Source organism: Balearica regulorum, chromosome 2 (genome assembly GCF_011004875.1).
Source record: "Balearica regulorum gibbericeps isolate bBalReg1 chromosome 2, bBalReg1.pri, whole genome shotgun sequence".
Classification (NCBI taxonomy): domain Eukaryota; kingdom Metazoa; phylum Chordata; class Aves; order Gruiformes; family Gruidae; genus Balearica; species Balearica regulorum.
Window position 1 is genome coordinate 98643455 of NC_046185.1, and position 27734 is coordinate 98671188.

Genomic DNA, 27734 nt, shown 5'->3' on the forward strand with positions numbered 1-27734 from the left:
TCTCTGAAGGCTTGTGGTGAAACCCCTGCCACCCTCACCTACCTCCTTCCCAAGGGTAGCAAAGCTATGGTGCCACAGCACTTCCATTGTTGTTATTATTATTATTGTGGTGGTGGTGGTTGTGGTTCTTGTTACTGGCTTGGACAGAGGATGAAAAAAAATGGTAAAGTTGCTTCCCTTGTTTTTCTCTTCTCTTGCTGCCTTTGCTCTGTGCTGGGACTGGGAAGGACACAGAGGAACAACAAGAAAGGAATGTCTGTGTGCAATGGAGAGGCAGAGGACTGTGGGAGTTGGGGGGAAGGGAGACTCACAGGGAGACAGGAAGGATGGGAGGAAGGTTAAAGATTGGGGAAAACAGATGTGCACATGTGTATAGACTTCTAAACCACTCCCTTGTGGTCCCAAAATCTTGATAAGTAGTGGTGTCTCTTTTTCCTCTTTCTCCTACTTCCTCTGTCTGTTAGACATTTTCCTGTGAAGTCCCTTTCTCCCTTAGAAAAAAAGAGCAATGCATCAGTTGCAGGAGGGACTTTCACAAAGCTCTTCAGCCCCTGCAGTACCAAATGTTAACCATGACAACACTTAGCCCTAAGCTTAGGCCCTGCTTGCCCCGTATCTAACCCTGGCCCCATTTGATTTTTTCAGCAGTCATTGTCCTAGTTCTAATGGCCTGTACAATACTAGGCCATGCTGTCACTAAACCTTACTTGATCCTTCAGACTCTCTAGATCAAATCGTTTGGTTTAATACATTAGGACTAACTCAGGCTGAAGCCTAGCAACCCTAGCAGGATCCAGGTGCAAATGTTACTTTTCAGCTCAAGCTATGACAAGCCCTTAACCTTGGCCTGAATCCAGTTAAACCAGCTAACTCTGCCCCAAAATTTCTCGCAGCATCGCTCTCATATTGGTCTGGAACATTGTGTTAAACCTGACACTCCAACCATTTCTGTTCCAAGGGCTAATTGTAACCTTAAACTCTGGCCCAGTGACCTGAACTTTAATACTAGCCCAACTAAAGGTGTCAGCGCTCACTAGAGCACTACGGCACATACACCGCTTAAGAGTACATTTAATTTCTCAGCCCCTTGTGGACCTGAAAGATGAACTTCACCTATACCCAAACATAGCCCAGCCCAGCCCATTCCCTTTCCCTTGCTGTGCCCACCACTTCAGCATGTCTTGTGGCATCTGCAGGAATGGTGAATTAGCCTAGTTTTTCAGTCATTGCACAAACTCCTGTGTTAAAGCCAGAAAAGCAACACTTGGCTGTCCCAGAACTAATTGCAGCTGTATTTAGGAATTTGCCTCTTTAATCTCAGACACATAGCCCAACAGAAAATTGAGCCCAAGTGGAAGACTGGTGACCTTGACAGACTCAAACCCAAAACCTAGCCTTTTGATCTAACAGCAACAGCAGGTCTTCCAGGATCCAGAAGCAAAACCTAACTTTCCACATCTATATCGCAACAAAGGACACACTTCTTGCATTCTGGTAGACTTCATCAGGCAGCCCTTGCTCTAGCCTGAGTCATTCTGTCACAAGTCCAAACACAACCACAATACCATCATTAAATTGAGGTGTTTTAAGAGATGTCTTAACAAAACCCCCACAGCTTATTTTCCTCAAATGTCCATAATCTGCTTACTGTTTTTGCAGCCTTTACAGGTTCCCGTAATGAACAAGCCTTTTCTGGTCCTTCTCTCCCAATGCACAAACCTGATTCCAACCAAATGTAGCCTTAAACTAAGAAAGCTACCTCCCGCAGCACTACAACACTACCTTCATGCTACAGGCCTACAGATCCTACAAGTACTGAAAATATATCTTCAGCCCAAATTGTTGTCCATTAGATTTTTCTGTGTGCCAAACCTCATCCTATTTCAGTGGTGCCTACAGGATTCACATATAATATCAGCAGTCCTTGCCCTTCTTTTCCTAACCTTAAACTGAACTATAATTGTCATTGGTACCACAGTCATTACAAAACCCAGTGGTTCTGGAACCACAATTCTGTAATCTCGTTTCTCTCACACCCTAATCCCAATCTTCAGCCTAACCATAGTTTAAAATTAAAAAAGGTGATGCAGCTGTCCTGTGGGTATCCTGCGCAATCTCACTAGTACTGTCCTCCTTCTTTGATATTTCCTAGGGGATTAAGATAATCACACAATTCTCCATCCAGTTCTCTCTCAGACCTTAGCTCTGTCCCTCAATCAAACACTAACTGTAGCCTTAACACAAGAACTGTTCCTGCTATGATCCAAAACATGTACAGTCCATTTTCCATTTTACTCTGGCAGGCTAACACATCCTCTTTTCAAAAACCAGCAGGAGTGACCCTGGCCATTAAAAGATCGAAATATGTCCTGTAAGCTATGCTACAACCATTCTACTACTGTATTAGCATCCTCAATTTAAGATGGCAATCCCAATAAAATTCAGGAATAATTACAGTTCTCCAGCTCATTCTTTCCTCTAACCAAACCGTATCACTAATGCTAACACTATCACAAGAAGAGAACCCCTATTATTGAGGACTAACCCCTCAAAACTGAGTTTTACCCTTTTATCCCTGCCAGCATCAGACCTCTTCCTACTTTGGTGGACCTGACAGAATCTAGGGTGCAATTTTCCAGCCTTTGGATTCCTAAGGAATTCAAACATAAATCCCAGAGAGGTGATACCTTGCCATTCTGCAATTAACTCTAGTCCATTCAGTCCACTGTCAACACAAGCCTTTATTTGCTCATGGCATACCCTATGAAAAGTAAACACAGGGCTCCTTTAACTCTTAGATGGATGACCTTTACTATCTTCTGACCAAATTGAGGCTGATTTGGTGCTACCAGCACCAGTCTATATCTTACTTCAGCAGCCCTCAGAAATAACAGTATTTCCCAACTGTTTCTCTGTCTTAATCATCACTTTAACTCTAGGTTTATCCAAAGAGAGGTGATCCCTGTCACCTGGAAATGAATTAAAGACAATTTGAACACTGTAGTGTTCAGGAATATATTGTATACTTCTCTCCTAAACCGTATGTTAACCCCAAATTTTAGGCTAGTCTTAACTCAAAGGAGGGCACCACAAACACCCCAGAAGAGTAGTTCATTCAGACTACACCCATTTGGGATATGTTCTGGCCTGATTAGGGCTTGTGTCCTTGTGCTAGGGTCAGGGGTCAGTACAGTGAAGCTTGAAGAGCAAGCGGAACCTGTAGGTACCACGGGAAATTGATGAAGCTGGATGAATTTTGAGATGAGGATGAGTCTAGAGTTAGCTGTTGGTTGGCTGGTGTTTACCTGGCTATGCTGGATGTCTGACTAAGTTTGCAGTCAGACTAATGGGTTTGAAGACTTAATGGCATGGACTGTACCACATCTATTGTGCTGCAGGGAGGTCGGTGGGCAACTTCGCCAATGTCATTATCTGAGTTACTTGAGAGAATGTGTATTTTGTGTTTTGGGATGGGCCACCAGGATGACTTACTGCTGGGGATCTGGTTGTGACTTTGGAATGCAAGTGTGGAAGAAAGAAATTTATTCCTATATCCTGCAAATTTTGCAGTAGAAGCCACTGGTGAAAGTGTGACAGTTGAGGTAAGCAGTGAGAACATGTGGAAATAGGGGTGTATAGGTAGGGCATCCCTGGGAGAGATGTGAAACAGGGGTTCCTAAACCCATAAAGAGAATTGGAAATTTAACTTGGGTCAACCCATGTTCTGATGAGTGCCACAAACAGTAGACCACTGTAAAGCCTGAGAGAAGTATTGGTCTCATAGGTGGCTATTTTGGCATTTTTAGGATCTCAGTTTTGATTCAAAGTAGTCCTGCTTCACTCTTATATCGCTGTGAGTCTCTCCCAAGTGTGTTGATAGTGTTGCTGAAGGCTGTTGTACTTGACAATTACCTTCTATGTGATTTTAATGGTTTTAAAAAATATATCTGAAGCTATACATTAAATAGTGGTCTAATGTTTCTTTTGGAACCTGGTAGCATGACTTAACTGGAGGAAGCCCCAAAAGCTATCAGTTACAATTAATTGTTTTTATTGAGAGATTTTGTGGGTTTGCTGTCAAGGTAAGATAGAATAGACAACTTGCCAGCTTACCAAATGTTACCACTCACTGGTATCAGCGTAACTGTATCATCATGCTTTTTATTTATTTATGAGCACCATATGCCTGTCATGTCAGAAACCAGTGGATGTCATGTGTTCATTCATTAGGTTTCTGAAAACAACAAAGACCCCTGATTATATTGCACACCAGTCATTCTTGCTAGTGCTTTATTTTAGTAAATAATAGTGGTCTTCAGAACATTCAGTACACCATCAATTAAATGCAGTTGGAATTTCTCTATGTGTTTATATATACATATACATGCATGCACATTTTATTTGCTGACACTATATTAGAATGCCTAAGGCCTAAAACTCTATGATTTTTAGGTAGGGCTGAAAATAAAAGTAATTATTTTTCTGTTAACCTAGTAAAACCATCAGATTGGTCAGTGAGACTTACATTTCTCCTGAAGTTCCATAATGCCATAGCTCCATGAAAGCATTTGGCTGATAACATTAGTCACGACTTTGTTAATCCGTGCACTTCCACCATCCACATCCTGTTACAGAGAGGAGCAGAATGTCTAACCTTTGCTCTGCTCAGTGTATGTTACATTAACAATAGTTTGACTTTGTCTGGGGAAGCATAAAGTGTGGTAGTATGTAGTACATTCATGGTCTTAAACAGATCACAGTGCAAGAAACTTAGAAACCTCATCGTCTTCTCACTCTTCTTGCTGATGTACAATCTTTATCTATGATTAGTTCTTGAATTGTCAATTTCTTCTAAAAATTTCCTAACTGGGGAAGCTTCCACCACCTCTCTTCTGATAGTGTCCCCCCTTTATAACAGATTTCCTCAAAGGATTTTTTTTATCCTGAAGCCTATTAAGCTTACTGTTTTCCAAACTCCCTTTTGCCATAGTATCTGAGTACTAATCCACGTGATCTTTGACTACCGTAACCTCCCTATTCCCAGTTAAATCAACAAATGTAGACCACCAAGGGTCATATCTATCTGATGGGAATATTCTTCCCTTTAAAGGGCAGTGGAGGAGGTGACACAGAATTTCAGTGATTCAGCAAACAAAATTCAAAGCTTATGAAACTGTGGATGCAAGACATATTGCCTATATATAGGAAAGTAAAAGGCATGTCAGGTGAAGCAGAGGTGAATGATAAGTGTACCCAGAAGGTTGAGTGCAGTCATAAAGATTACAACGAGCACATGCTGTTGGCAGGGGAACACATGGAAACAAGTGGTAGGAAAAAAAAAGGGAAAGGGTTTATGAATACCAAATCATGAGTGCTATACTGAATAGTGCTTCCCAGTGCTAGAACAGGTCAGAAGGTAGAATGAGGCTAGTGCCTGGCATGAACTGAAGTTGTCCTATGATGCTGTCACAGAGGGAGTGCTGACACCAGAGGCTGAACCTGCAAAATCACAAAGCTCCCACACCCGCTATGGAACACGGAGAGAGTCAGGAGTACAATGATTTTTAATGTTGACAACAAGCAAGGCGGTTGTTCAGGTGAAGGAATAAATGTGGATTTGCAGATGAGCTGAAGCTTAGAAATTGGAATGTGAAACCCCAGACTCTCATACTTACCTGTCCTGGTCACAGGCAACTAAGAGACAGACAGCTAACAAATCTGCAAAATCCCATTGATGTCTATTTGTGTGGCGTAATAGCTGGATGACTATGCTAAGCACACTCTTGCGCATCTTTAAAACGTTGTACACCCACCCCCATCGTGATACCTGATGGGAAAACCAGCGCTCAGAGCTGCCTGCTGAGACATATACACATAGCCTGGACTGATACAACCACATAACACATCGCTTGCTTGTATTTTGTATGCAAAACAAGAAGTCCTGATATAAAGAATATTGTTGCGAAAAAATTCTCAGCCACTCTAAATTGATGGAGCGCTGCTAAAAGCAAAGAAACTAAACCAAATTACATCAGGTTACCTCTGGCCTTCAATCAATATAAGCAGGAAAAAAAGAAACCGAAATACAGGGATGCTGGTGAAAGACAGAGCCACTAAACCCTCGTCAGTTATTATTACAAGGGATTAAACTGACAGTCGACAAGCTGTATGCTAGACATTAGCCTCATAGAACACTGCAGATCTGTTAGTAGAAGTAGGTTGGTAGAAAAGAAAAAATATGTGGATAGATGGATAGAAACGCAAAGAGAACTCATTCAAACACACTTCAGCCCCTCTAGTCCTTAAGCCGTGTTGGAGGAATGCTACTAGGGAAAGTCCTTAGTGAGCAACTAATTACCTGTCACATAAATATCCTAGTACTGCAGCTTTGGATTCAGGAATTGCCTTCTCTATGCCCTCCTGCACTTTTAGCCCTCCAGAGGAGTGACTTGCACTTTCCTGTCAAAGACCCAAAAGGCCCTAGTTTACAGAGTTTACGGCCAGGAGATATTACATCCTCATTTGCCAAGTTCAACCCAACACTTTTTTTTTTTTTTTTAAAGGACTTCTTGTATTACTTGTAATGGGGAAACTGAGTTTGCAAGCAACTTGTCTTTCATCTAACTGCGGACGCAATTAAAACAGAGTCAAAAATGTTCCCTTGCCTACTTTTCATTAAGAGAAAAAGGGAGGTTTCAGTGTCCATCAGTCCTCACCCAAGGACATGTATGCTAATCCCAGCATAAACAGAAAAAGAGAGGGAGAACCGCTCCACAGAACTGTCCTCTCCTTTCCCGTGAAGGTATCTGGGGCGTGGAGGCACATAGAGGAAGAGAGGATGGATTAAATTTGTGCTCTGTCTTCTTCACCCAGCGTCTTTTGCTAGGGCCATGGAGGAGTCCTTCCTGTTGTGACTCAGACACTCAGATGAAAGCTGGAGCACTTTGCAAGTGCTGGAAGAGAGCATTTGGGAGAGAAGATGGACTTTAGCCAGAGGTCATCCCAGTTACATGGTGTCCTCTCTCAGGATAGAGAGTATATTGCCAGTGTCACCCCTAATATGCTGGTGAGTTGTGTGGTAGGAATACGTAGCTTGTTTACTCGTTCAACCATGTTTTCTGATCCAAAGATATCGTATGTTGCTGTCAAGTATTTTTAGTCTGAGCTTCTTAATATCCAGTTTGCTTTGCAGTCTTGGTTTCTTCAGCTAACAATAGCTCCAAGACAACAATAGCTTTTAGGTGGTTCCACTTTTTGGATTAGACATGATTTGTTAAAAAAAGCAGCAACATGTGATGGTAGTTTGGTGCCTTAATTCCAGAAGGATCTGAGAGAGATTTACTAGCCTGCGCTGAGTCTCACCACCTGCTGCTGTGGTACAGCTAGCTCTCCACTGTGACACAGCATTCCTCTTCTTCAAGGACTGTCAGAGCAGATTATCTTTTCTGGTTCAGAGATTTTTTTTTTTTCTGGCTGGGATTTTTTTCTTTTTTTGGTAGGTAGAACGAGCTACGTTAGAATCTGGCTTGAACACTGAACTGAAACAAACTTCCAGGTGAGAAAGATCATGGAGGCTTCCTTCGCACCCCTCCAAAAGGTCAGGATTTCTGTAGTACGTTCTTTTGGTAAGGTGACACCTGCAGGTGTACAGCGCTTCTCCCTTCTTCCTGTGATGTCTGAACAGAAGTGACTCAGAAGGGAGGAGCTCTGCCTGCACTGAATCACCATTGCTTTCTATATTTATTCTACCAATTTAAAAGTCAAATTCTGTCAAAAATTCTGTTAAACATCTAAGATCCTGGCCTTGAGGGCTACAGCTTCAATACAATGCAGCAGGTTGGGGGGATGTTGTTTGTTTTGCGGTGCAAGTAGAAATTTGAGCATGATACTGCTTGAGCAGTGGGAGTTTCATCAATGTAGCATCTACATACTCATTGCTGCAACCCAGTAAGGTAATGTGAGGTTTTTTAAGCATTCTTATAGCCTTTATTGTCCTTGATTGGAAAAAACATGGCTTTTGCCTTTAAAAAGAAGTAAAAAAATCCCCCAAACCCAAAACCCTTCTGACTTCGTTATGAGAATAAAAATAGTACTGTTTGGCTGGTTTGTCTTAAGTTTCACAGTTCATCTAAGGTGTGAGGTTATGAAGTAGGACACAGAAAACATGTCATGCTCTAATGCCTCCATTTTCACCTCTGGAAAGGACCTTTGCTAAGACACTACAGCTGTGAGTATGTTAACAGTTAGTGCTGCAGAAAAGGTATCACACTGCCCTTTGCTTAGCCATGTGCAAGGATCAAATCAGATTTAATTCTACCGAAGAATTCTCCTAGCTTTGAAGAACAGACCCTGTCAACATGAAATGATTAAAATTTCATATTAATTGCATATAAGGCTCAGGTATAGTGCTTAGATTTTCTAAGGTAGAAAATCACAGGTAGACTGACTGTTCAGTTCTAAGATAAGCATCCTGCCTACCCAATTAGCATTTGCCAAGGTCTGTTAATTTTCATTGATGTTTACCAATTCATTACTTTTCAAAATTAGAGTCTGAGCAATAATTTTTCTGACATTTGATCATTTTACCAAGATCTGTTAAGGGGTTTAGCAAGGGTAAAGCAACGATCAGTCCACTTGCTGACCTGATCTTGCACATTGCCTTCGCACTGGGAACTGCAAGTATGTGGCAGTGCACTGTCTCCCTCGGGAATTTGGAAAAAGGTGAGAAATAGTGGATCTGCTGCAGGAGTGTGTCTGGGACTTTGGTGAGGTCTGTGCAAAACTGACTTGCTGTCTAATGTGTACATATTCTGGAATAAGCCTGGACTAGGCAGGACTGCCTCACTTCAAAGCACAATAGTAATTTAGGGGCTTAGAATGCAATATCATTAAATCAGAATTACGAGAAGAAATTGGATTCCTGCACATTGATAAATGGGATTTTGCTATACTGGCTTGCTAGCTACTGTCATACACAGACTGTCATGCATTCCATATTGAAAGTAGGTGTATTAAATGAAACGAGACAACAAAAACTTTCTGTTAAAGTATAATTTTTTTTAACCTCCCTGGGAAAAACCTTGGTCATTTCAGCCTATCAGCTATTTCCTTGGTATTTATTTTTCTCTGTTCATCTTTGAAACTCAGTAAGGAAATAAAATACCAACATAAATAAATGAAGGAGAAGGTTTCTCAACACCAATAAGCTAGACAAAAGAAACAGAACACTCGAGAATGTTTACTTATTCATGATATCTTCATGAATACCATACTTTGGAGGGAATGGGAGATTTTTGTTCATGTTTGACTCTCAAGTGTGTTAATCAGGTTTTATTAAAATGGGAGTGGGGGATGGTTAGCTTGAAAAAACTAGAGAAGCTAAATGCAACCAGATTAGTAGTTCATGTGAAATACTAGTGAGTAAGAGGAATTGTTTGAAGTTGATATTATATGCAGGGGGGTGGGAAAAATATTTTCATAATCTTGTTTAAGGCAAGGAAATCTTTGTGAAAGGATGCACAGTTGTGTGGTGGAAGTACAGAGTTTGTTCTGGGAGGTTTGTTCTGTTTTCTTCCCTGTCCTACAAAAGTGTCCTGTGTAAAGTTTAGTAGTTTTGTCTGTGCTGTCATCCTGTCTAAAAGGCACCTTCTTAAACATGTGAGAAGGCCCCTTGAAAATAATGAAATTCCTTATTATGAGTTCAGTACATGCATAAGTGTTTTCAAGATTGCAGAGTATCTCTGTGGTTCAGATCCGTACTGCCCGTCTCTCTCTGTGACTGTTTTGCATCTAGCAAAGGTAGTTCAGGCTTGGGGTTTCTCTGTACTGCCGTGACCCTGGAAGTGTCAGGAAAACAGTCCTAAAAATGAAATCTAGGTATTACACATCAGTTTTCTCATCTAGCTAATTGAGAATTTGCAGCAAAGTATGAGAAGATAGAAGCAGGGAAAAACAACTCCCTGTACTGGCAAGGGTATAAACTAAAATGTCAGATCAGTCCTCGTCATGTGAAATTTCTCCGAGCTCCATCTTTGCAATTTGCTGCGTAACTTCCCTTACTGCAGAAGTTTAGGGACTCAGGTCGTGTCTAGCCATCTTAAAGTCTCTGCTTAGCAAAACCACGCTGCGCCTCGTTGGATTGGATTCAAGAATACAGTCACTAAAGCCTGCTTGCTGTTTGTATGGTCTGTCTAATGTCATTTCAAGCTATCTGATAGCAGTTCTTAAAATGCTGGCAGTTTCCATGCTGTTAGGCAAATGAGGCTTAGAAGAACTAACATATATATGTGGTCAGTGACACAATACGGAGCAGTATATGTGGTTTTCATTAAGTGGTTTCTTCGCAGATCTTTTTCTATCCCCAGGATTCCTTTGCATTTTCATTATTCTTTTTTCAAGCAGCATATGCATTAGAAATCAAACGTCAGATAACCCTACATTGCAGTTGTCACCCCATTAACAAACAGCCACATTGGGGCTGGGGGTACCCTCTCAATCCAGCCATAAAGGATTTTAGGTTTTTATGAACTACTTACTCATGGGAGGGGAAGTGAGCTTATTCTTTAACACGGGACAAGTCTGGTAGCATTTAGTTTTACTAGAAATACTTGCTTTTAAAAAACTGTATTAATAAATAAGATAAAATAATGCCAAAAGTCCAGCCGTAAAGCTCCCAGGGCAGCCTGGGCTAATGTGCCAGTACTGCTGCTGCCGGTGCCGATGTGGATGAGAGGTCTTTAGTTTCCTTTGCACTCTCTGCTGTTCCCAGAAGGTGACTTCTGTCAGGAGGGGCTTGAAAGCTAAAGATTAGAGGGAGAGTAGTCATGACAGCTCCAGCATTTTGTTACTGATTTTCTAAATACCTTATTTCAACTATAGCTGTTTTGCTAGCTTGGGTTTTTTTCCATCAATGCAAAAAAAAAACCCAAACCAAAGTTGCAAATGAGAGGCTAACCATGCATTTCCTGTGCTCCGGCATCTCTGCCAGGCTCTGCTGCAGTTTTGGTTGTGTGGATGGGGTGGTTTGACGTTTACAAACCTAATGCCTCTCTTGCATAAACAGATTTCTCTCCTATGCTCCAAAATATCACATGATAATTACAATAAATAAATAAATAAATCCGCATTGGAGTGGGATCTCAGTCTGAAACCACACATCTGAATAGACAGAGGTAACTGTGAAGAGACACTTAAGATCAGTATTAACTATGGAATTGTTCATGTAAGACTGGCAAGGTCGGGCGCGCTGGGAGTTACAAAGACTGGTTTCATACAGAGCCCTGATTGATATCAGTGTCTAAAACAGGTGTCAGCTCCCATTGAAGCTTCTGCCATGACGGGGGGAATCACAAGCATGTGTACTTTTTTGCCTCTTTGCCCCAGTGCTAATGTGGATTCTTGCACAGGTAACAAGAAAGTGAACTAACTTTTCTAACCATCAGGGCATAGAAAAGATCTCTTTTTTTCTACCAGAGAACTGTTTTCATGAAACTTGTACAAACTTAACTGTCTCTGAGAACAGACCTCCTTTGCTGTATTTGGTTGACACTGCTAATGGATTTGTTAGAGACTAACGGGAGGGAAAGAAATACCTGGACAGACAGACACTGTGACCAGGGAAGTAAAACAGTGGGGAAATGTAGACCTGTCCTGGAAATGCCCTCTCATTTGGCAATGGGCAAGATTGGTGTTTGTTTGAAACCATTTTTAAAGTGTTGGTTTACCTACTGAAGAAAAAAAAAAAGAAAAAGAGAAAAGAAAGTTCAGACAACCCCTTGGTATCTTTCAGCTCCAGCAAAGTGCAGACAAGGTCATGAAACCCTCTGAGATATCTACAACCCACCAAAGACTCAATCCACATAGCATGGCATTTGTAAAACTCCGAGGAGATTGTGGCCATGTTTAGCGAGTTCAGAGATTATGCACAGACATGACTTGGACATTTCTAGCATGTACTGCATGGAGGGCCTCATTTTTGTGATTGACATGGACAGGACCATATTTTGCAGATGGGATCTGGCACAGTGTCAGCACCTTTTATTTTCTATTTTTGCCTAGTGTGGGCACAGGGGTCAGCCAAGACAGTCTGCTGAAAACAACAGGTTGTTTTGTGCCATCATTTTTCTAGCCTTGCTTGCAGTTGATCTCAGTGATGAAGGGGTCAGTTTAATATCTGAATTCAGAGTCGGAGCCCATGGAATTTCTCAGTGTAGCAGAGGCTTGCACTGTACCGGGGAGGCAGGAGGGTGGTAAGAAGAAGGGATAACAATGGATCCCAGTTTCAAGTTCTTAATAATTTTAAAACTAGTGTACAATACTACTGAAAAAGAACCTTTGTCTAAAATACTTGGACGTTATATTATTACTCTGTAGGAACACATTTAATACAAAGAAAAAAAGCCCAACAACTTTCGCCATTGTTAGGAACAAGGGTAGGCCATTGCTGATTAGAAGCAAAACTACATCCAGGAAATATTTGTTGCCATAGTGACCATATTTAGTTGATTCCTTTTTCTGCTGTACAGATCTGATTTAATTAATTCAGATATTTATAAATAGCTTCCCGTGGGGCCAAAACTTATGGCTGCAAAGTGAAGTTGCAAAGACTTTGGATGTGCAGCTCTGTAGGGACAGATGGAGACCCCACTTCAGCAAAGCAGTGAACGTGAGCACGCAGTTTTAAGCATTACATCTCATTCAACAGAAGGGCGCGTGTGCTTAAACTCATACATGTGCTGAAATAGTCTGCTGTGGTTGACAGCAGATAGTGAGCATTTCTATTTTAAACTGTGTGGTTTGTTTTGATCTAATTTTCATAAACTCCAGTGGAAATAACTCCTTAAGTAGTTAACACCATTAGTCATATTAGGAGTGGCCAGTTAAGCAACTAGGCAGTTGCTGTGAGCATTACAGAAAATACTGGCATATACATCTTTCATGGTTTCACGTTCCTTTCACTAATCCCCAGGCTCTGTGAGTAGTTATCTGCAGCCCTTTTCTCCTTAGTTTTGTTTCTACTAGAGGAATGGTTGAAACACATGCGTTTTACAATTGCCTAACAGGGGATTTTTCTGGAAGGGTGCAAATTGAGCATGCAGTACGCGTAATCTCCAGTAGTTCAGGTCGCTTCAGTAGGAAATTCTCTTGAAAGCTTCATCATAGTCAGGTGCCAAAAGTCTTGCGGCTACTCTGCATCACTTGCTTAGAATATGACTTCCACATCCATTGACTTTGTGTTGTCCCAGGTGTTAATTCTCTCTTGTGCACACAGTCAGTTTGGGAGAGAGAGAGGCAAGAGGAAAAGGTTAAAAGATTCACCATTCCTGCTGCTTTTCAGAGGTTTTATCCCCTCTGGTGAAGCATGGCATATGCAAACAGTTCTCTCCACATTTGGCATATCAGGGCGTATTAGCATGTTGTCCAACATCAGGATAGCAACGGACAGCTGAAACTGGGGGAACAGAAAGGGAAAAGTCCAGAAGCAACTTAAAAATTACAAATTAAATTTTTTACAAATTAAAAACACAAATTGCCATCTGCAAAGACAAATAATCAGAAAACTGGTTAATACCTCTAGCATCATCTTTATCCATACTCTTTTCATGGATTTTCAGACCATAGTTTGTATCAGACATTTGACACCTTTCCTAGCCTTCTGCACTCAGTCTTTTCTAAAATCTGGCTTTTATATTGCAAATCTGCTCTTGTCTAAAAGTCAGAATCCAGGTGGCATCTCTACCAAAAAAGTTGGGGTTTTTTAATTCACTCACTTTCTCCACCCAGAAATTACATGGTCTTTGCTCTTTTCTTAGACTTATGGAGACCCAGACTCCAGGTCCCTCAAACTATATAGAAAGAGAGGACAAGTGAACTGAACTTCAGAATTCACTCTTTCACCAGCACTTGGAATCCACAGGAAACATACTGAGGTTGCATCTGCAAATGTCCCATGGCAAAATCTATGCCATGGAAGGCATGGAAGGCCATGGAAGCCTTTCTTCCTTTCTACCTAGGCAACACCTGGTCAGGTAGGTTTGTGGAGCAGAACTTCCTTCTTGAAGCTGTGCTGCTGGACAGGAGCAAGGTCTCTTCCTGAAGCGTTTGTTTTGGAATGTCCATCAGCTTTGGAGGCCTTGTATCTACTTTCCTTACTTTACCATGTGTGTTTGTGGGCAGCTTGCCCTCCATTTACTCTGGTGAAGTGTTCTGGGGTGGGTTGCAATGGTCCTCTTCCACGGAGGGGCTTTTCAGAGAGGAACAGCTGTCTGCCCAGAGCTGGGGTGAAGGCTGGGCAAGGAGGGGTGCCAAAGCTGTCTGTGCCCTGGTCCTTCTCCTGTCTCATAGGAACAGGGGCAACAGTCTCTCCCACAACATGAGACTTTCTGTGATAATTATTTGATAATTGTGAGCTTTTATGTTCTGCAGTCCTCACTGTAGTTTCCTCTCAGTACAGTTGCATTGAACTTGGCAGATTTTTCAAACATATAAGTGTCTCAGTTTTTAACCCAGTAAGTTCACATCTTAGAGCAGTGATGTCATGACAACCAGACGCTTTTGTTCCCAATCTGGTATTTATCAAAGATTTGGAACTTTTACACCCCAAAACAATAGCGTGGAAAGGAAAAGTCCTCTTCTACACATCTCATCACACCTCTGGGTGAGGAGGGCTGTTCTGTGTCAGAAGCTGAAACAGGCAAAATCAAATGAAGGAGGCAGGGACAGACATTCCTCTGCCTTGGCAAAGCCAGAAAAGGAAATGCTGGAGAACCCCTCAGAGGAGGACCCAGACAATCCCAGAAGGATTAAGCTGTGATATACTGTACATGGTAACCAGAGCTGAACCTGGCAACATGTATCCCCATGAAGCATGGCTCCAGCAAGAGCCTCTGTGTGCAAGAGGCTGTGTCCATCAGCTCCAGCGTGACCCTGTGCACGCTGTTACGACAGCTGTTGGAAACTGTTATGTCAGTGTACCCTTTCGGTCTCTTCAGGAATAGAAGATGCTGTGCTTTTTTGGATTTTTTTAATGTCCTGCTTAGACTGCATCACAAGTTAGTGAGACATTGATAATTTTAACCGTGTACTTCCCAGGCTCATTTGTTTATATTGCTGGGATGTGCGCTATGTTTCTGGCAAAACACTTCCAGAGGAAGCCTATGCAGAAAGTGGCTGGAATAACTTCTCCTTCCTTACACCTTTATCTTCTCTCCTTCTTCTGCAGAACATTGCTATGTTATCACTGTATTCTTTTAAAAGAAACTTCTCTGTCTGAAGTTTCCTTTTGGCACTATGTTATTTCTTTTCCAGTAATTTTGTAAGGGACAGTGTCAGTTCGGGTTTTACCTTCGTAACAAATGCATTAGAATTTGTTTCTGCTGTCAAACTTGTACAAGTTCACTGTAATGCCAATCTTACAATTGCATTCCCTGCTTTTCTACCCCTACTGCTGTTTGATTTTCAGAAAGAAAGGGAGAAGCTAAATATTTATACAAGGGAAACTGCATTTACATAATAAATAAACAGAAAAAGCAAAGAAATAATCCCCCTCTCTGCTCTTTAAGTTTCAGTAACACTGCATGTAGGCTGTTTCAGAGAGAAGTGTGCCTCCTACCCTTGTCCCAGCTTCATCAGACATCCCTTTAACTGCTCGTACTGCTTTTTAACTCCTTTGCATAAAAGAAAATCTCCCATTGTGTCTCAGAAATTCAATATGATATGGAAACCAGATAGGTTGTTTGTTTGTTTGTTTTTTTAAAAAAGAAATGTCTCCTGCCCAAGTTTAGTATGGCAAGGAAATTTGATTATCACTTGTTGACAGGCATGCAGGTCATGTCAAGTGTTTCTGATGTGTCTATTTTAAGTTAAGATAGAATTTGTATTTTGATTATGACAGAGTAAAAATACTTGGACAATAGATAGTCTTTGCCTGTGAATGAAAATTGGAATATGCAAGTTGTGGTCAGACAGATTTCTATTAGGGAGATGAGGCTTTGGTTGGCCCACTGCCCAGATGTCCTAATTTAAAAAAAAAAAAAAAGAAACAACCCCCCCATACCACCCTCAGTCCTGTTCCTTTGAAAAGAAAAACATGATCACAGCAACCCAAGAGAAGTAACATGAAGTTACTTGTGAAAGACAACTGGAGATTTTCCTCTTGGCCATTTTAGTCAAGTGATAGAGTATCCACCTCCTTCTGCTTAACCGTCTGTTTTATTCCACAAGCCTGCATTTCTGCAGCATCGCAAGACGTTTTAAATGTTAAATACCCTGCGGGTCTTGGCTCCTTTGGCTCGCAGCAGTAACTAACTGAATCAGAGTCAACAGCTGAGACCCAGAATGAACCTGGTGTGTGGTGAGGAGCAGGGCTCTTAGCTGGCTTGCCGGCATTCTGAAATCACTTGGCCCTCTTCATGCCTGGGGGGGTCAGCAGAGGCAGCATCACTGCGCAGCCCTCTGCAAGCCCCCAGCAGCTGGCTGAAGCAAGCCCAAGTACTCCCCATCCGTAAGTCTGAAACCAGGGGTTGTGCCTCTGTGTGGGGTCTGTAACGTTAGGAGCAAAGTATGGAGCCCAGTTAGAGGCCAATTATCCGTGCCAGTATTTGGTGTCAGGGGCTCACCAGAAGTGGAGTCCCAATTTGCAATGGGGTTATGACCACAAAACATTTGAAAATGGCTAACAAGGACACTAGGTTTGAGAGTAGTCCTCAGTAGAACAAACTTTAAGTGTTGCTTTCCAAGCAGTTGTCACGTGAAGTCTGGAAGCAAGGACCATGTTGGTCAGTATTCAGCTCGCTCCTTTTGGAAGCAGACTTGTTCTTGGAAGAAAAAAAGTCAGAGGATGTGAATGTTTCTGAAAAGGGGGATGCTGAAATTTTGCTGGATTCGGTGTCTGTTTGGTCTTTATCCAGCTCTGAGCTCAAAGGCAGCACTTGTGATAATACATTTTCTTCACCATAGAGACAAATGCACCTCCTGAGGGAAAAACAGTTGCTTTGACATTTCAGGCTGGGAAACCTGTCCTTGACACATACATAGGCCCTGATACATGGTGTCTTGGCTTTGCATACTTACGGCTGTCTGGGAGGCTGGCACCGTCCCTGTTCAAAGGCAGCAGCATGCCAGCGCCGCAGTGCTGCGGTCCCCAGCGGAGGTGTTTGCACTGGGAAGGCAGCAGAGCACGGCAAATACCATCTCTGTCATAGGAGATGATGTTCTCTGCATTAGCCGTGGCGTTGTGCACTTGCTTACACGTGGTAATGTATTTATGTTAGCAAAAGTCCTGATGGGACAGAGGAAAAAAAGAAACGGAGCTTATGTTATGTTGTGGCTGCCAGCAGTCACAAGCTGCACTGTGGCAGGAAGCTGAGTGTAAGAATCAACTGTGTTTTCAGACTTCTTTTAGGAGCTGCAGTCTTGATTTGCAGAGCTGCCAAAGCCCCGCAGTGCTCCTAGTTTCAGCTGGATGGGGGAGCAGCCATTCTGGAAATCTGTCCAAGGGGTTTAAAATCAAGCCCCTGGCTAGTAACAGTACTGTACGACTAAATATCGGTGCCCGAAGGAGTAGATGGCAAAAAGCCAGAAAAAGTGACTCGGCAGACAGGTGACTATGCTGGAACATTAATCATTAATATGATTGATAAGGCGAAGCACAAATAAGGGAACATTCCTATTCTACAGTATTACTACTGTGGTTCTGCATCCATAGTCACTGTTTCATAACACCGGCTGGCCAAGACTACGTAAAAACTCGACCCTAACAAATGTACTCTTGGCTCAGTGAAGGTGATGAGGCTCTGATAGCTACAGAGAATTCAATACAGCCAGTTTAACTGCCTGTTTGTGCTTCTTCACCGTTATAAATCTCCTTCAGCAAAATAAGTGCTTACTGACTAGCTGAGAGGTTATAGGCCCATAAAACTAGAGGACGCTAAGAGATGATCTGTACATGTGACAGTAAGATGAGCAATCACATCCAAACACAAACTATGCCATTAGTATTACTTACTTTTAAAGCGCCATTATCCCTGCATTGTTCTCTCTCATTAACAATTAGTCATTCAGGCCCTTGAGAACTTTAATACAATAATCCCTACAAGCTCATCAAGCAAATCTCACACAGTCGCAATGTTGCATACAAGATTTATAAGATGGAACTGGCTGGATGTGAATGTGGGAGTAATGGTCCATAAGCAAATGTGACATAAAAAGAAGTCAGCCAGGAAAGCAGCCTACTGAACTCAGAAAGCCTAGCTGTAGTGGGAGATGCTGTTATTCCAAAACGGCTTTCATCTTTTGGGGTGGAAGGGAGTCATTTTGTCATAGGAGAAGAAGCAACTGCATAATGTCCATGGCATTTACGTACTGGTCAATGAACATTTACGTACCAGGTCAGACCCTGGTTTTGAAATCATGTAGCTGTATGCATTTTCCGTTTGAATGCTGTATTAGGAGAGCCTGTGCTCCTCCTTTCCCTCCCCCTTCTTTCCCTTCTCCTTTTCAGCAAAAAGAGACCTCACCAACAAAGAGAAAATAGATTGAGAGCTCTTGCATCCAGAGTCTTTCAAGCAAAGCTTGAGAGAGACTTTGGCACATAATGTCTCTAACATTATGTTCACTGCCCTTAGAAAGCTATAACCAAATACATTCTGCTGGCAGTTAGCAAGTGCAGTGATTTCAACACAGATGAGAGAAGAGAGGACAAAGAAAGAATATGCTTAGAGCATCCCTTTCACTGTGAACCTATGGGCCAGCTGGAGTGTTTACAAAGCTCTAAGGCCAGCCAGCAGGGAGTTGCAATAATCTAATTTTAATTATGTGACAAAAGCATGAAGAATCATTTCAAGGGCTAACCGAGGAAAATGGTTGCAGCCTGCCAATATTCCTTAGATGGTAAAAGAAGACAAGTTAACCCACAGAATTTAGTTGTTTCTCACAAGACTAAATGGGATCTATCACAACTCCCAGCCTGTTCTTGTTAGAGAACAAATTGGTTACCAGAAAAAGGCTTTAGATGTTAAAGAAAGTTCCCAAGAGGCATCTAGGCAGAGTAACAATACCTATGCTCCTCTTCTTAAATAAAAGATATACTCTACTGGTGAGAAAATAAAGTCCCATAATCATATTAAACTGGCTAATATGAAATGCAGAGTATATACATGCTGCTTAGGTATAAATGGACAGAGCTTCAGTCTGCGTTCTCCAGCATCACAGCCTTCTGGCAGGATCACAGTAATGAAACAGCTGGTTTGCTGTCCCAAAGCAAAGCACAGTTAATAGAAGGGAAAAAGGGAAGGGAAGGGAAAAAGGGAAGGGAAGCTCAAATCCTTCTGCTTTACACATATCCCAGCTGTTTGGCACACAAGGGGTGTTGTCTCCTGACCATAACAGAACAGAGCTCATAGCAGTGAGCCAAATCATTTTGACTCCATTGAGTAGATGGCTATAGTGAAAACATGGGGAAATAAGTTACATTTCATGCTACTAGAAGATGAATCCATAGATTATTTTAGGATTTTCTTCTTCTTTTGGATGCACTGAGTCCAAACTTTTAATACAAGATTATCCTTAATTTTATTGTTCAGTAATACTTTATACTTTCATGGCTCTCTCTAATCTGCCGTTGCACAGGGACTTTGTGCTTTGGTTTTATTATTGCTTGAGACATCCTAGTAGTGAACAAAACTTCAGTCTTTTGCAAAGGCATTATGGAAATACTGCATTTTCAAGCAATTCACATTCAATAATTTAACAGTCACTAGGGCTTTGTGGGAACTTTCACATAATGGCACAGCTTTCAGACCTTGGTGATGCGCTTGAGCTATTCTCCTTGCCACAGCATCACTTTGATGACAATGTTACATAGGCTGCCAAAAAGTGCAGGTACACTGGTTTTGCTTGTACTCTTCATTATTCCATTAAGTGAAATAACACACTGCTAAATAAGTGCATGGCTTTCAAGTTCAAGAAATGTTAACCTTGCTCTCCATATATAAAATCTTTAGTTAAAGTACCTTATCATAATTCAGAGCAATTGTAATTTGAAATAGGAGCACACTACAATAGTATGTGCATGTTAAGCAAGCCCAGAGTATGGTGTGTGTAGTCACTGTGTTAGCATAGTCCTCTTTACATCTGGGTCTGCAATTTTGCAGAGATGGTGTATTATGGAAATAGGATTTGTCTCCTATATAGCCAACAGAAAAGCATGTGAAAGTGGTGTAATATTTATTGTGCATGTCCTCAAAATTAGTGTTGTACTTCTCCATAGAATCAATTAGGTCTTTCTGTAGAGAGATTTTTTACTGAAAGCCTCCACACAAGTGCAAATGATTATTAATAAGGTATTATACAAATCATTATTAATAAAGTAACAAACTTAAAACTTTTCTCTGCTAACATCCTATACTCCTCTCTTCTTTAGCATGGTCTCAGTGATAATCATTACTAAACTGAACCTCAGAGTAATTACTCTCAATAATACTGTCAGCAGATATTGCCACCTGCAAGTTACTTTTCGCCATTACGTGACAGTGATCAACACTGTCATTCAGATTTGCGTGACTTGAGGTCTTTTTCTGTGAATTCTGTGAATTTAGCCACTCTCGCATGGGATTTCCTTCCAACACCAAGTTGGAAGTGCTTTTGGCTGAGGTTAAAATGCCTTTTTGCATTTCCCTGGAGTAGGATTTAAGGTGTGATGTTAGCATTCCTTTGCATATTTTCAAACTTTCCCTGGCCCAGGTTTTAACGCAGACATTTTGCATACACTTTGAAAATGTGTCTGCCATCAGACGTTAACATGTACTGCCATCACACCTTGAATCAGGGCCAGCTTCAGACACAGATAAAGGCGGTATGTGTCCTGTGTCCGGTAGTCCGTCCTCCTCAGTGACCACCTATGGTACCTGTGCTGGAGGAGGTGAGAATGAGCTATTTGACCACTATATGCTGCCTGAGCATCGATTCTCCTTACCGCTGACTGAAGGTGTCAAAGCAAGAAGGGGAACAAGGTGAATGAAGCAATGGTTACTGTTGTGAGGGCTGGGAATGGTTCTTCCTTGCAGCCAAAGTCACTGATGCGTCTCTTGAGAGATGCTAATGGGGCTATCCAGAGATGTAGCATGATGCTACATTGGGTCTTAAAATGTAAAATAAATTGTTTTTGCAGCTAGACAACAGCCATTAGCCTGCTGATGCTTGAATTCAGCTAACAGTTTTACGTGGGTAAATGAAACTTTTTTTTTTTAGTCCTTCTAAGCAAGCTGTAAGCTGTTCCTGCCTCTTTGGAGTATTTGTCAGGTGTAAAGTCAGACTCATGAATTCTGGGCAAATCACTGGATGAATTTAGGAAGCACATTAGAAAAAGGGAGAGTGGTGAAAAAAATTAACAGAAGAATTTGGGGGTACCATCAGCTTTCTGATGATATAGATGTTTGTATAAACATTTGTGCTTACCTGCTAACATGAATAATTCTTCAAATAGCTCTCGAGTAATTGTTTTATACTCTACTGTTATTTTCTTAGTAATCTGGTGAGGGACATCTGCAGTTTCTGGAAAACTGTGGCCATTTGCCATGAAATTGGCAAAGTAGGATAGATTTTGATAAACAGTCCAGAGGCAAAAAAAACCAAGGAAGGGTGAGGCCTTAGAACAAGTATCATTTTTTAAACAATCCAGTTTAAGTTTTCATTTGAAAAACAACCTTCTTTCATTTTTACAATGAGGTTTAAAATTTGGGTCTTGAAGCTAGATTGAATAACTCCATATCCAACCCACAGGATTTTTTTTTTTTTTTCATTTATTCAATGCAGAGCCTGAAGTGAAAAGTCCATTATTCAATCAGCTCCAAAGGGTGTGAGTTTCAGAAGCCAGAACAGGGAACTGAGATGGGAGAGCAGGGCAGAGTGGAGGGAGTGATAAGCTCAGCACTAGCTGTTGGTTGACATTACAAAGATTGTTTTTGTCAAGGGAAGAGGTAGAAATATCGTCTCTCCTACTTTTTTGTTCTTTAAAGAAAGCTGAAGTTCATAATGGCATTCTCACGTGCTTAAAAGCTGTATACATCAGTGCCCTCCCTCTCCCTCCAAGTTACCTTAAGAATCATGAAGCTGTTTTCTGACAATATGCTTCCCCCCCCCCCCCCCCCCCCAACAAGATAATTTGGGGAAACGCCTGGAACCCAAAGCAGATGCCTTAAGAAAACTTCTCCCCTTCTGTACACATTTTGAGTTTTCTAAAGTCAAGGATGCTTCACATTGGAAATCTTCAAACACCCAGGAAGCCCAGAGTCTTTGTGGACTGCTAGCTATAACAAAGCTGTGGTATTTCTGTAAGGCAGACAAGGTGTCATGCACCATCCATTGTTAAATAAAAAGGTCTTCTTTTGTTTTATGTTGACTGAAGCACTCAGCAGTCTGATGTCTAGTGGGATACTGTGGAATTACAGATCCTTAGTGAAAATCTTCAAAAAGTATATATTGCTTAAAACTGTTAGACAAAGAAGTATGTACAAACATCTAAGAATATATCTAAGAATGTGGCCACAAGTTATACATCAGCATTAATTGTACTGAATCCAAAATGTTGTGTAATATAGCCTGTTTCAGTCCTACACCAGGCACGCCTGCGTCTTTACAAAGTACTGACCTGGCATCAGCCTCCCAGCTCCGATTCCAAGTGGGCTATCTGGTAACTTCATGGATTAAATATAAGCAGGGAAAGAGTCCAGAAGTTTGCCCGCTGCTCCATCTAGTGCTCATGTTCAGTATCCTATAGGATCATGAAGTATCTTTTTCTTCTGAACGCTGATATCCTAGGAGAGGCATGGATACGCCAAGGAGTAGCTTAATTGTTGGAGAGCATTTGTAGTCCACTGACTTCCTAGCTCATGAGGGTTATCCATTAGAAAGTCTTCTCTTGCACTGGCCTCTCTTTTTTTTTGCCTGTCAACCTGCTGAAAAAGTGAAAAAGTGTTCCCCAAGAATGACTGAACTGCCTTTGCAAAGGGGTGATCTTCCAGGAGCTCTTACAGGAAAAGGAATAGGTACAGCATGAGACTTGTTGATCACTACAGCCATTGTGGTAAAAACGCCTTATTTGTGTCAAGCAGACTGGGTCCAGTTTATTGAATTTTGTACTTAGTATGACTGTTTATGAACTAAAATAGCTCTTTTCTACCAAGTAAGTATCAAATAATGGGGTAAGTAAGTATTTTGGCAGCATACTCAAAGGCCCATAATACAGAGGATAGAAGATGGACTATCACACTGGTCAGAAAAGTTGGGAAAACAGTGTTTCAGACAGACTGTGCCCACTCTAGTAATTTAAACAGTGTCAAGGAAGATTTTTGAATATAAACTAAATTGTGCTAAGTTCACTTGTCAGAAAAGTCTTTGGCAGTTGTTACATTGGCCAGCTAGCACTTTCCCTGGCATCTTCCAGGCACAATTCATAAGATACTCTGGATCAAGGACCATTTAATAGGATGGATGTTGGCATTCCACACGACTTGACCCCAGGCATGTTTAATTTCCCAGTGTAGATGAAGTCACAGTGTAACACTGTATTGCTGAGAATTTTGATCCCTTGTAGTCCTAGCCTGAGCACATTGGCTCTGTAACTCCAAGTATCATAGCTCATGTTTCTAGCTCTAGGCATCCAGGGAGTGTAACAGGAACGTATGGTGCTCACAGCTAGGTGAGAGTACAACTTCAGAAGGAAGTTTTTAGTGTCTAGCAGGGCTTTCTACAGTTTGCAATTCTGCATCTAGACCTTACTCATTTGATTTTTAAGGAAGACTCTACTCTAAGCAGCTCTCAGAGATGCCATTGACAATAATCATCAGCTTCCATATTGCTACCTGGCTTTAGTATCTTCTGGAATATAAATAGACTCAAAATATCATATCAGCATACTATAGTAGCCAAGCACTACATATTGCCACAGCACACTGAATACTCTCATGTGGAAGAGAGAAAATTTTCCCTGCACTGTCTTTGTAAATCTTTTTCTGAATTTGTTTATGTTTACCTTATTCATTTTCCTTCTCCCACTTTCCTCTCCTCCAAAACAAAACACTTCTTATGCTAAAAGTGCCAGAGAGGAAGAATGAATCTAGCACCTGCCAGAGATGTCCAAATATTAAAAATAAGAGATGGCCTTTTAAGGACAAAACCCAGAAGGAAAAAGAGAAAACAGTATCAATGGGCTGGGAAGGGGCTGGTAGAGAGCAAGTCTATTCTGCTGTTTATATATTAGTCAGGTCTTTATTTCTGAACAAATCACTCCACAGAATAAAATCTCGGGCAGAAGGGTTAATGGGGTAGCTCTGAGCGAGGGCAGGCAGGGGTCACACACCCGAGTAGGACGTTCTAACTCTGCTCTGTCCTCACCCTCCCCGAGATAGCGTCTATCTGCTGGAAACACAACTCCAGAGCTGGCTGCTTCATGGTAAGGAGAGGCTGGGACCAGAGCTTATGTACCATATCTCGATATCTTGGCAGGAGAGCTACGTTAATATCCCTGACAAGATCTCTTTATCCTATGCCTTCCTAATCTGCAAGATGACAGGAAAAGAGAGGGAATTCACTGTGCTAAATTGAGTCCCCGCTGTGTGTGATTGGTGCTGGGTTTACTTTATAAAAGTTGCCTCTCTATCAAACGCTTCGTGGATTTTATTTTTTTTTTCAAAAGGAGGAAGGAAATATTTTTGTTATTCCCATTCTGAGAGAGGCTGCACAGCAGAGACTTTTCTATCCTAAACCATCTCGTTATCCAGCCCTCTCTCCTCATTAATCCTGCCCTCTCCCTATGCCCTTTGCTCCCAAACTTTCCCTTGCGCATTAAGACATAGGTGTCTTCTGCCAACCGGGATTTCTTCAGTAGTTGCTTATACAATCACCGAAGTCTCTTTTCAGTACTTGCTGATCCTGTGCTGGGAAGAAAAATGATGGTTTCTCTTGATGTGCTGCCTGAAATAAGAATTTATTGGCTCCTCAAAGAAAACCAGCATTTCTAACAGCACTTTAAAAAGCAGCCGAATTATTTTGAAATGTAAAATTAACATAGAAAAACAAAGGGAGGTTGAAGGCCCCTGATTCAGTTTTTTCATTTAAGATCCCTCTGTACTCTTAGTACTACACTCTATAATTAAGCATAACATTCTGTATTATATAGGAGGTCAGATGACATTATTTAATGGCCCTTCCTTGCATTAAGCTTCCTGAATTCATACCAAAGCATCACATTGTGTGGCACAATTGTACCCCGCCATTTAGTAATTTGGCTTGGTCTGAGGTACATTGACAGAGGCAGGCAGCTAAAGCAAAGCTTAAATAAAGCTCTAAGGACTGTATTTAGTTTCATCATTCCAGATAATATTAAAAGTGTGCACACAGCAAATTAGGAAACAACGTAGCTTCACTATAGAGAGCTCCCCAGAGCTGCTGGGGCACACTGGCTCAGCACTACAGGCTGTTTATAAAACAGAGACTTGGGCAAGTTATAGCCATTTGGATGTCAAATTCAAACGCATCAAAATCAGAGACATCTCAGTTCCTGCCAGCTACTCCTGTCTATTGAGTATCAGGGGCTTATTTGAGAATGCTTCTCTTGGTCTAGGTGTGTATTTCGTTTCTCCCTGGAGATGTAGGGCATAGTGGTCAGCCTTGTCTTGCTTTTTCTGAGAAAGCTGTTTGTCCCAGGTATTCACACACTGCTGTGAAATGGGAGACATTTGGTGGTCCGGCGGCAAGGACTGATATTTTAAATGGAACATTCTTCTACGGCATATAGAGAACTGCAGTGCAGCGAGGACAGGAAAAAGACTAGTGACTCCCCTGCATGCTGGAGAGAAGGCGAACTGGGTCAGAAAGAACAATGTCAGAGGAACAGATGAACAAAATGAGGAAGGCAAGAGAAAGATACAAAATCAGATGTGAGGGGAGAGGAAACACTGACTCATGAAGGGAGCAGCTCTGACCATGTCTCACCTGGAGCTCCAGCAGCACCCTTGCCTGCCCGAGAACGAGCTCGACACACAAACACGGGTGTCAGCCTCAGGCAAAGGACTTGACCCTGCACACTCACACCAGCACACACGCTACTGCTTTTCCTTCAGATGCAAACCCCCATCAGAGCAAAACCTGGCCCTGATCCATTGATTATTTCGAGTATTTCTTTCCCTTCCTTTGAACTCTTCATCTCACCATCACATGGAGCATTGTCCTTCAATGTACAGGAAAAAGCTGGTAGGGACATTGGCTGATATTGCTTCAGGTGGTAGACCTGTCTTTGTAGTAAGAGAAAAAGCAAACTGATAGTATATGTATAGTTTTACTTCCCTTTAACTTGTCTTTCTGTATTCTTGGAACGCTATTTTTTCCCCCTTGTTCTTCTTCCTAGTGACAGCGTGAACGAATAGTTATTCATATCTTTCTTTTAGCTAAGTATCTTAGGAAACAGTGACTGAAAGGGACGGTACCATAAATATTATGCACGCGATATATTCTCCCTTCTTGTTCAAAAACTCGTGGGGAAGAACCGGTCAGCAGTAACCACCTAACCTCTCCGCTGGCGGTGTCAGAGCAGGCGGTCAGGAGCCCGCGGGCGGACCCCGGGGGCCTGGAGCGGCTGCCCCCCCCCCCCCCCCGCCACCACGGCCGGGCCAGCCGGGCTGGGCACCGCCTCCTCCCGGGCTCCTTTTCCCCTTGTTCCCTCAGCTTTGCGCTCCGGCTGAACTGCCGCCCAGAAGAGGCAGGGAGGGGGGGAAGGACAAGAAGCCCGGGGGAGGGAAGGGGAGCGGTGCCGGTGCCGGTGCGGGCCCCGGGAGTTTCGCGGGGCAGGGTGACACCTGCTGGGGCCGGAGGGGGAAGGGGCCAGCCCGTCGCCTCCAAGGGGAGAGCCCAGCCGGAGCTCGCTGCTCCTCCCCAGCTGCGCCGCCGGGCTCTGCCCCTGGGTCCAGCGCCAGGTCGGGGCGGGGGGGGGGGAAGGGGGATGTGTGTGTGTCTGTCTGTCCGTCTGTCTGGGGACTGCCGTCCTGCCGTGAGTTACACCCAAGACGAGGTGTCCCGCAGGACCGGGAGGAGCGTGAGGCTGTCCGGGGAGTGAAGACGCGGAAGCCTTGCCTGGGAACAGCTGGATGAATTACACTCGAGAGGGATGGGGAGATACCAAGGGCCCTGGTGAGGCCAGCAACCTGCACGTAATGGCTGGCCACTGGTGAGCTACTCCCTGTGCTTCCTCCGGCAAGCAGCACACAAGCCTGGCACGTTTTGTGCTGGAACTCCAGTAAAACCCTGGGGAAAATCCCAGTGACAGGGTGAGGAGCAGCAGGCGTGTTGCACAAAGCCCTGCATGCAGAAGAGTTTGACTAGGTGTTATGTACTCTGATCATTTCTTCATCATGTGAGCAGGAGGATCCAAAAAGACATCTGAATGGGTTTAGAGCAGAGACTGAGAAGAAGTCCTGGAATGCCAAGGTTAGGAATCATTTAGGTTGCACGTAACCTGAGCATTAGTAATCCCAATGCTTGTCATGCTCAGATGTCCATAGCTCTGCCTCTCTTCACCCAATTGCTCAGCCAGTTTGAGTTCAATTTCAAGAAGTGGCTGCCCTCTGGCAAAGCTCAAGGGAGCAAATTCAGGCAAACCACTCCTATGGAAATAGGTCCGTGGTCATTGTAAGTGTCTGAGGAAAGCAAGCCCTGGCTGGTCTGGCCTACTGAGATGCTCCTGC

At 42.5% G+C, this 27734-nt stretch overlaps 2 long non-coding RNA genes across 2 annotated transcripts in view; one reads left to right on the forward strand and one right to left on the reverse strand.

The window, feature by feature from the left end:
* LOC142600458 (uncharacterized) overlaps positions 1 to 27734 on the reverse strand; it is a 99208-nt gene that overhangs the window by 20861 nt on the left and 50613 nt on the right. The gene's annotated exons all lie outside the window — the stretch shown is intronic.
* Positions 1 to 27734, forward strand: part of LOC142600457 (uncharacterized) — a 136504-nt gene that overhangs the window by 3032 nt on the left and 105738 nt on the right. The window lies entirely within an intron of this gene.